At 39.9% G+C, this 9951-nt stretch overlaps 1 long non-coding RNA gene across 1 annotated transcript; it reads left to right on the top strand.

Annotated features, from left to right (window-relative positions):
- The first annotated feature begins 734 nt into the window (after positions 1-734).
- Positions 735-7618, top strand: LOC132766682 (uncharacterized). Its single transcript, XR_009630542.2, has 3 exons — positions 735-813; positions 6192-6251; positions 7407-7618. It is a non-coding gene; the product is annotated as an uncharacterized lncRNA (long non-coding RNA).
- The last annotated feature ends 2333 nt before the right edge of the window (positions 7619-9951 follow it).

Raw genomic sequence — 9951 nt, forward strand, 5'->3', positions numbered from 1 at the left:
CATGCTGCAGCCTCCCATTTTGTGTAGGCAATACTGGCATGGGCAATGCTGACAAAGTGATAGATATTTAATCCATTATTTGTAATCACAGAGTCTTGAAGGAAGTTTTAGAACAGAATTTAAAAGGGGAGACATGGGAGCAAAGCTTCTAGATGCTTGACTTGTTTGTTGTTTTTGCATGGCTTCAGGTTTGTAGTTTAGGACCTTTCTGGCTGTTAATTTTAAAGGTCCTTCCCTAAACTACAGACCCTAGAATTTGTAATGCCAGTTCCATACCTTCTCTTTAAAGTGTAGTGTGATAATACACTGAGTGCTTTATCAGGCAGAATAACAAATACTGGTGGAGATAAGGGAACTGCAAGGAAAGAAGCACTGTTGGATCCCATAAATCATTAGTCCCATTCCTTTGAGCCCAGCTAGACTGCACCAGGCTGGCACTGCTACAGATGCACTATTTACTCCTGCTGTGAAGCATGGGCTCTCTGGATAACCCAGAAGTTGGCTCCAATATTATGGTCACGTAGGCTGTGCAAAACCTCTTGGGGTGATCCTAGGCAGTGGATTAATCTCCCAGTGGAATTGGGTCACAACGTAGGACTCAGCACATGGAAAAACAGCTATGGGCACTTCACCAGATAAACTCTAATTGGCTATCCAGACAGCAGATCCATCTGGTCACAAAAAACAAGTGTGATGTGTGCAAATGAAGCAAGCTTTCTGAGCTAGGAAGCAGGGAAAGGTTAGAAGAGGATGATGAGGACAACGTGCTAGGTGAACCTCAGAAGATTCGAAATGTGGGTTGCATTCCATAAGGTAGGGTCTCAATAAGCTATTTCAAGGGTAATGAAGAGTTTCAACATATCACGATTCAGGGGAAATTGCAGAATATAAGTCAAAGAGACCATTGAGACAACTTTGGACACATTCAGAAGGAAATACTCAAGAGGGAATAAACAAAGGACATATAGATAGAGCATTACTTATCAAAAATTCTGAAATTGGTATACTCCAAAATAATATATAAGGATGGCTGAGACAGTGCCAACCTTGCTTCTTGATGATTTGGTGTACAGAATCTTTATCTTATTCACAAAATCATTAAAATTATTGTATAAAATTGCCTCAGGCTATGCTTATCTGTCATATATGTAACATGAATGTAATTGATGTTCAGACTTGGGTCCTATCAACAAGATATCTCATTATGTAAAATGGTAGCTTCTCATAATTCAGTTACAGCAGATGACACACTTACTTACTTACTTAGGCAATCCCTCGTTGTCCAAGGAAGATTGTTCTCCAAGTTTGGTGTCCGGTGGTGGGTACGTAGGTGACTGTGGAGCCCTCTCCCTGACCTGCTTGTTCTCCTTCAGTGAGGGCATCAATTTCCAGGTGGAAGGAGGTCCCAGTTGGGGTTGGCTTGACACACCTTCCTCTTGGTATGTTTCCCTCTTTCACCCTCCATTCATGCCTCTTCAAATTCTACAGCACTGCTGGCCACTGCTGACCTCCAGCTGGAGCGCTCAAGGGACAGGGCTTACCAGTTCTCGGTGTCTATGCCACAGTTTTTAAGGTTGGCTTTGAGCCCATCTTTAAATCTCTTTTCCTGTCCTCCAACATTCCGTTTTCCATTCTTGAGTTCGAAGTAGAACAACTGAGTGATCGGGCATTCAGACAACGTGGCCAGTCCAGTGGAGTTGATGACGGAGGACCATCACTTCAATGCTGGTGGTCTTTTCTTCTTCCAGCATGCTGACATTTATCCACCTGTCTTCTCAAGAGATTTGCAGGATTTTTCAGAGGCAATACTGACAGAATCATTCCAAGAGTTGCATGTGACGTCTGTAGATAGTCCACGTTTCGCAGGCATGACACACACACACAACATGACCAGTTAAAATCATGGTGGGTCCTACCGTCAAAATACTTTTCCTCCTAGTTGCCACCAGACTTCCATTCATGTATCATTTCCAAGACAAAAGATATATTACACATTCACAAGTTATGATGGTAATGCCAACAAAAACAAACATGCATGTATATATGGTTTGCCATCTCTCAGGGCCTGGTCTCTTATTCATCCTCAGGGAAAGAAGAAGGGATGTCATGGTGAAAGCACTAGCTTGAAATGTGTGTCATCTATATATTTTTATTGTTCAAAGAGTTTGATTTTTTAAAATTTAATTGGCATACTTGTCCAACTGAAATTGATGTTTAAGATATATTTCTTGACAGCATCAAGGACTGCATCTTGTAGCATTACTAGGGCCAAGTTTTTGAAATATTGCAAGTGGTACTCCTATATCTCAGGTTTTCAATGGTCCGTCACATCTTATCAGTTAAATGGAAGATCGAGGGGTGGAAAAGAAGTAGAGGAAAAGGAAATGAAGATAATACTTCCTTTCATTTGATCTTGTCACTCCTGCTAGAGCTGCTTCTTTACCCACACAAATATGAAGAAAAGGAGAGGAGAGTTCTGAGAGGAGAAGACTGCTTAGGATGAGCAGGAAGGTAGTTAAAATCAGTTGTGTGAGTGTGCATATTTTGCAGATCTCTTTATTCAGGCTGATCCCCAAACCCCAGGTCCCAGGAATCCTGCTACTCACCCTGCCCTTGTTTCCCAATTATTCCCTTGCTGCATTGGGCTACTGGCCTCAGGGGGACCTATTCCATTTCGATTAGTGACTGGGTTGTTTTGTAGGTTGTTTAAAACAACAACAGGATAAAGTTTATTCTTATTTATTTATTTATTTATTTACTTTGCTTATATACCGCTGTTCTCAGCCCGGGGGCAACTCACAGCGGTGTACAACATAGGAAGAACAAAATACAAGACACAGTATAAAAAAACAATTCACCATCCAGCATTATACAAAAACATCGTCATTACTACAAAAACCATTCAGCGTCGTCTCATCGTCCAAATCACAATCCAGTATCATTTTCCGTTGTTCCATTCCTGTAGTTATTACCAATCATTGCACTTCTTGTTCGAACGCCTTCTTGAACAACCAAGTCTTTAATTTCCTGCGGAATATCATCAGGGAAGGAGCCAGTCTAATGTCCACGGGAAGGGTGCACGGGAAGGGTGTTCCACAGCCGAGGAGCCACCACTGAGAAGGCCCTATCTCTCGTCCCCGCCAGCCGTGCTATATTACTTTATTCTTGTTGTGGTTCTTTCTAGGAATCTTTAAGTCCTCCAGTGCAGTTCTAGGAAATTTATTATTTAAAATTCCCCAAACCATAGGTAATTTTTTCCTTCTTTCTCAAATCCAAAACTCTGTTTCTATTGGTTCAAAACCTTGCCCATGTCAGCTCTACACACCGTTAGCCTCAGAATTTTGTCTGAATTCCCCCAGAGACAAGTGCCTGCCTTTTAATACATTCTGCTTAAGGAATCTTATGAGCCTCTTGAATTGTCTTGGGGAATATTTTCCGAGTTTTCCTTTTGTGATCAGAGAAAAATCCAAATAGAAGTGGTTCAGGATATTCACCCCACACAAGAGAACTCAGCCTTTGTAACAGAGAGGTTCATACAGTGTGTAAAACTTGAGTTAGATATGCTCAAATTCATCTGTAACTTGTCATATAGTTAGGCAATCATAGATAGTCTGTGGCTCCTTCCACACAGCTGTATAAAATTCAAATTAAACTGGATTATATGACAGTGTGGACTCAGATAACCCAGTTCAAAGCAGATGTTGTGGGTTATCTGCCTTGATATTCTGGGTTATATGGCTGCGTGGAAGGGTCCTAAGAGGTTTTTCATACTTCCCATAACAGCACTGGTACATAGATGTTACCACATGTCTGTTACCCTTGCTTATTTGTCTCTCAGATCCTTAGCCTCAAGTTGTGAGGCTGGAGAGAGACTCGTCACATGGCCACCAAAAGTGTCCCACATCACTTCGCTGAAGAGTGTGAAGAAGCCACTACCCCATGCCCCACATCGCCAGGCTCCTCTGACAGTTGGTCCCATGGAGGGAAGCATGGTGTGTGCATGTGGAGTGCACCGTTCCTCCCCATTAAAGTCAATGGAAACATGGGAAGCCTCCTATGTTTCTGAGGTGGTGACACGCTGGTTCCATCCTCCTTCACCTACGGAGCCAGCATAATGTTGTCTAATGGGAGCCAGCAGGCTCCATGCATGACCAGGGTGAGATTGGTGCATATTTTAGCACCATATGATGAGATCAGAGAGGCAAGAGTGGGAGTACTGCTGCCCAAAGACAGAAGTAGATAGTTGGTGGCACAAAAAGAGATTGACAATTTGAGGGATGTATGAGCAAGAACAATTCACTGGCCAGCTTGAAATAGGTGGCTAGTGGCAAAATTTCCTATAATTGGAATTTTTCAGATTTCTGATTTTCAGATCAGAGAGGTCCAGGCTGTACTACCATGGTTAATGGCAGAAGTCTACTCACTTCTTGAGACGGATACTCATGTATGATTAATCACATTATTACTGCAGTTATTTGTTTATTTATTTCTTTTACTTTGGCTTCTTTTTATGGATCAAAATTTATACTCCCCCCCCCCCAAATTAGAATTAATAATAACCTGATAAAAAGAATCTATATTGATAATAAAACAAAGAAGATTAAAAGATTAGACATGAATATAAAATATATTACTTTATCAATAAATCAATCACTAGATTATTCCTGGCCATTTTATGTTTGCTCAAATAAAAATGGTTTCATGTTTCCTCTGCAATATGATTTCAAGAAGAAATCTCTGGAAGAAAATTACTCACCTATTGAATTAAAATTCAATAAGCCCAGGTCAGGAGGATAAAAAGTAATTTAAAAGCTGCTGGATTTGCATTTAGACTGACAGTTCAAATAGAGTTGAGGTAGAAGTTGGATTATTATGTTATACTGTCAGTTAACTATGAGGCATTTGGGAAATAGTTTATTTTTGGTCAGTGCCCAGCATTAGTCATTGATCCCATTAGCGTCCTTTAAGATTTTGAAGAACATAATGGAGGGTTGAGTACTGAGATCATGTTTTCTGCTTCTCTTTAACTTCTGTATTGAAGGAAGGGCTGTTGGGTTTGTAAGAGGATCACAACAACCCTGCCCATGTCTGTGTGGGTTTAAATCCACTAAGTCCAATAAGAATTACTCCCAAGAAGTGGGAAGAAGGCTACCTCCTTAGTTTATCAACATATACATGGCACCTTTGTTTATGCAGGGTTTAGAACAAATCTCACATGCAAACTAGCATCAGAATCTACCTGGCAGTGGAAAAGAAGCAGAGATGGCAATGGAATCACTCTGTCAATAGCCAAACATCAGGCCATGTTGTATGTCAGAAAACAGGTTACTTGCATCCATCAATATGACATTTTATTTCATTATTTCTTTTACAAATATTACACCGAATATCTAAGGGGTTGAGAGCCAGCATGGTGTAGTGGTCGGAGTGATGGACACAAAAGTTCAGTTCCCCATGCTCTCTATCGATAGGGTAACCTTAGTGCCCTTAGTGCCGGAAATGACTTAAAGGCACAAAACAACAATCTAAGGAGTAAGAATTGTGTGGCTTTTCAGATATTCTTGAATTTCAGCTCCTAGCATTCCTTGCCAGATATAGATAGCTATTCTGCCTAGGTCATAGAATCACAGAGTTGGAAGAGACCTCGTGGGCCATCCATTCCAACCCCCTGCCAAGAAGCAGGAAAATCGCATTCAAAGCACCCCTTCCTTGGTTTTGCAACAGCCATTCCATGAAGCCAGAATAGATGGTAAACAGAGCCCCTCCATTTGATCTCTGCTGAGCCCAGCAACCTTTGGCTCTTCCTTTCTTTCCCATGAACTGTTTCCATTTGAGCTATTATAATCAGCAATTACATAACTAAGCAATGCCTGTGTTTGTTTTGTTCCCTTTCCTTCTCAATCATGTATTTTACACTTTAAGCATGAAGACAGCAGCTGTCTAACACTGATCTGTGCTAGGAACCTTTTCTTTTCTTTTTCTTCCCGAAGAGCCAAGCAAAAATGATTCATAAATAAATAAATAAAGGCTGCACATAGCTCTCCACCCCCATATATTTCTCTTTTGAACACATTGATTTCTGGACAAGGACCTGATATATCTAGGTAGAACTGAATTGTATTAAAATACAGATAAATGTGTGCTTAGTGGCTGGAAGATCAAATTTATGTACTTATTTATTTTTATTTTAGAACATTTATACCCTGTCCATTCTTGACCTCCGAAGAGGGACTCAGGATGGCTACCAACAGGTAACAATTCAATTCCAACACAATATAAACACATAACAAAACACAATCAAATACCTAAAAACAATATAAATATAATATATAAATAAATATAAATAAATATAATATATTTGATTATAGAATCAAAGAACCTTAGAACTGGAAGTCAACACAAGGGCTATCTCTCCAAACCCCTTGACTTGTAGGAATATACAACTGAGGAACTCCTGAAAGATCCACATCCATCCTCTTGTTTTTAAAGATTTCCAAAGAAGGAGAATGGGATCAACTCTATGATTCTATGAGAATGTACCACTGTCCAAGGCAACCTATTCCACTGCTGAACAGCTCTTACAGTAAAGAGGTTTCTTCCTTATGCTGATACAGAATACTCTGTCTTGTAATTTGAATCTATTGGTTCTTAGTCTATTCTTTGGAGCAGCAGAAAACAAGCTCAGTTAATGTTCTACATGATTTATCTTCAGATACTGAAAGATAGCTATCATGTCACCTAAAGCTCTTAAGTTGTACCCCATAAGTCTTGGTTTCTAGACATTTGATCTTTTTGACATCTCTTCTTTAGAATAATTCATTAAGTTTAGACATTAAACCCATATAGATTCAGCCTAGAATTGCATTGGAGTTATAGCACAAGACAAAGGTGTGAAAGAAGAACAGTTAACTATTTTCCCTGGAAGCAGAGGATCAGTATTAGAAGGGTCCAGGTTGTGTACTAAGATTCTGCCTTGTAAATTAATATATTTATTATTTATTTAGTGGGGAAAAGAAATTGCTAAAAATAGTAAAGGTAAAAATTTCCCTTGACATAAAGTCTAGTTGTGTCCAACTCTGGGTGATGGTGGTCATCTCCATTTCTAAGCTGTAGAGCCGGCATTGTCCACAGACACCTCCAAGGTCATGTGGCCAGCATGACTGCTTGGCGTGCTGCTACCTTCCCGCAGAAGGGGTACCTATTGATCTACTCACACTTGCATGTTTTCGAACTGCTAGGTTGGTAGAAGCTGGGCCTAACAGCGGGAACTTCTCACTTTTGAACCGCCAACCTTTCATTGAGTAAGTTCAGCAATGCAGCAGTCTAACCTGCTGTGCCACCAGGGTGCTAAAAATAACAAGTTATAATATACAAGTTATTTTCTTTCTTTCTTTTTTGCTTTCAAGGTACTGGTGCCGGGCAGTGGCATAGGAAACAGTGGTGGACTCATGTCACGAGCCAATATTGAATAAATTCCATGTGTATATGTTTAAGAGCTGATTTCAACTATTGGATGTGTGCCTTGCATCAGAACAAAGGGAGGAGTAACTTCTCTCCAGAAGATCACCAGAAGACCCATCTAAGTGCTTCTTGTGCTTTCAAATGTAAGCAGGGCAATTCAATGTAAGATGCAAAGAAATAAAAAAATATTTCTACTCTGATCCTAAACACTCAATTTTAGATGGAAAAGTTGGGGGTTGTCTTATACCCCAGTTGTCTACTACACCGGAAAATACGGTAATTGCCAAAATCATACATTACTTCAAAGCTTTGAGTGATATGCTATCCAGTATTTTATTTCCGATTTCCCCAACTACACAGGTCTTATGAGAAGGGGAAACTTCACAAAGAATTGTGAACTGCCTCCTCTCTTTTCCACCAAAGAGTTTTGTACGGGCATCAACACCAAATATTCATTTCAGCTGCATAAGCTTCTAGGAATCCAAGTGATTCATTTTGCAGCATTTTGTTTCAGATCTTACATTTGTGATCAGAATTCACTGATGGCTAATTTTAGAATCTGTCATTTGGTCTGTTGATCAGAAAAGATAACATTGCATTATTCAGGCCCACACCTTACAGTGTCAAATTTGATTTGTCTGTTTATACCATTGAATACATTATGAATCAGCCCCAGTTTTTTCTAGCAGTATTCTGGATCAACGTTTCCCTAGTCATTTATCTCTTTTCTAAATTGCTTTCATTCTTCTTCATCTTTTTCTGTGTACCTCTGCTCTCCATTTTATCCTCAGCATATTTTAATCCCCTGAAGTCATTTCAGCCTAATGTTGCTTATTTTCCTACCACTTAACATAACAGACAGACTTTGAAAGGAGAGGGGAGAGAGCTTCAAAAAAAGTTACTGTATTTTACATATTTTTCTTTCTTTATTGGATTCCACCCAAATTTGATCAGTCCAGATTGATGGTGGGAATTTTAAGCGGGTAAAGTTTAGATGCTAGAACATTATGCAATTCACCATTCCATCTTTGAGTGAGAGAGTCTCTCTCTCATAAACACACAGAAAGAGAGAAAGCCTTATTTGAGAAGGCATCTCATATAATTGCTATGAACAAATGCTTTCCATAAGCATATGCTTGCATGAGGCTTATCAATGCAACGTTTACTGTTTATGTTCCTCGGCAGTACTACTGGAATAAAAATTACACTGCGAACCACAGGAGTGGGGTGTGACCTAGGATGGCAGGAAAGTAGCCCTGGATCACTTGCACTCAGCCACAAATGTACAAGGATCACTTTATTGAGTGGATGCTATTGCTTGTGGCAAGTTTAAATTTGTATTCTTTCTGGGATCCTCATAATTCCTGCATGCTCTGGTTCCAAACTTTGCATTGCTGCTGAGTAGAAATATGTGAAAATCAAGTGGACAGCAAATTGAAACATTGTAAGCCAGGCTTGTGTCGAGTACAGTTTTCCAGATGTCATGGCACAGCAGCTCCCAGCATTTCTCACCATTAGCCATGTCAACTAAAAGTGATGAAATACGCAGTTCAATAACATTTGTAGTCTCTCACTTGGTTCATTCCTGCTGCAAAATTGGTGTTCTCCTGGTGTTCATGTGAAGAAAGGCAGGTTACAGTGTGTGGCAAGGAATAATAATAATAATAGTAAACATTTTATTTGTACCCCGCTACGATCTCTTCAAAGGGACTTGGGGCGGCTAACAAATCACTTCGAAATGTTGCATATACAATGAATGATACATTAACCTAAGAATGAATAACATAAGATTACAGACATCCACGCATATAAAATCACATAATAAAATATTAAAATTCATAAAATGCAGTCATAACTGCAGATAAAACTGGTTGTTATTGGTTAATGAATCCAGTGCCGAAATGAAATCAACCCTAAATCCTCAGGTTAACCCTTAAAATCTACACAAGATCAAAGGCTTGTTTTAAAAGCCATGTTTTTATACTGAAATGGAAGACTTGGAAAGAGGGGACTAATCTAATCTCTCTGGGGAGGGCATTCCAGAGCCAGGAGACCACCACCTGGGACAGTGGTGGGACAGAGAGAAGGGCCTTCCCAGTGGATCTCAGAGCCTGCATCGGCTCATAGAAGAAGATGCAGTCTCGAAGAGCCTTCAGCAAGTAATGGGGACAACAGATGAGTTTTTCATGTCCCTTTCTAGGTCTGAACCAGATAGGAATATGTTCCTGAACTGCTAGTCATGCAATCTTCTGAAGTGCTTTTCTTACCACTTTCTGGCTAGGCTTCCCAAGTGCCCTTATTTTAGGGCTGGAAATCTTGTCCCTTCTTATAAGGATTGCCCCTTTTTGGAAAGGTTTCCATTTTGTGACTGAAAAATATGTCAAAATCCTTTATCTGGGTGTATTGGCCATTCATAAAAACAGAAATGTGTGCATTATGTAGTGTATGGATGTGGACAGTATCCAGAGAAATCCATGAGTATTTCAACAG

This window comes from Anolis sagrei, chromosome 2 (genome assembly GCF_037176765.1).
Source record: "Anolis sagrei isolate rAnoSag1 chromosome 2, rAnoSag1.mat, whole genome shotgun sequence".
NCBI classification, from domain to species: domain Eukaryota; kingdom Metazoa; phylum Chordata; class Lepidosauria; order Squamata; family Dactyloidae; genus Anolis; species Anolis sagrei.